Genomic DNA, 804 nt, shown 5'->3' with positions numbered 1-804 from the left:
AAATGCAGCAACAGATAAAAGATATAGAGGTGTCTATGGATTTAGCTTTCCAAATCCTGCATGGTCATGAATGGGAATTGGAGGGAGGGGTATATCTGATGGATACCCTTAAATTGTTAATTGGCAATTGCAGTTCACATAGTTGCATATTACTTAATCATTAGAGCTACAAAAATTTGCACTTCAAGCACCAGTAAAACAGAGGCCAAAAAAGATTCCTTAGAGGCATCTGGTCACTATTAGTGATGATCGAGCGTGTTCTATCAACCCCTTCGGCGAGCACGCTCAGGTGCTCGCCGAGTATTTTGGCATGCTCGGCATTTCTTTTAAGGTCGCCGTGCCTGCAAGTGTCACGGCTGTTAGCGTGCTCGCTGAATGGGTTCATAGAACACGCTCAATCATCACTAGTCACTATACATTAGTATACAATAAAAAAACACATATCACATAGTGAATAACACAGACACTATTCAATACAGCAGGGTTGAGGTGTACTTTGTGGGACAAAATTACAGCATTTTTGAAAGACGCCAATTAATAAAAGGGGAGTGTTCCCACAAACGTGAAAGGAGGAAATATAAGGGTGCTGTCATGGTCTCCGAAAAATTCCTTTACCGGTATGTAATTTAAGATTTTATCGGTCGACCATGACAGCACCACGAGAGAATTACAGAGATGAAGTAATCTATTGAAGGACCACAGCCTGGAACACTCTTCTCCCAAAGGTGAGGTCAGCCAATACACCCATATCTAACCTATCGTGTCTATGGAATGTAGAGGGACAGGACCAGGTAGCAGCCTTAC

The sequence above is a fragment of the Phyllobates terribilis genome, unplaced genomic scaffold, assembly GCF_046119375.1.
Source record: "Phyllobates terribilis strain yellow unplaced genomic scaffold, ASM4611937v1 Scaffold_342__1_contigs__length_2020279, whole genome shotgun sequence".
Classification (NCBI taxonomy): domain Eukaryota; kingdom Metazoa; phylum Chordata; class Amphibia; order Anura; family Dendrobatidae; genus Phyllobates; species Phyllobates terribilis.
Note: the sequence above shows the minus strand (reverse complement) of the source record.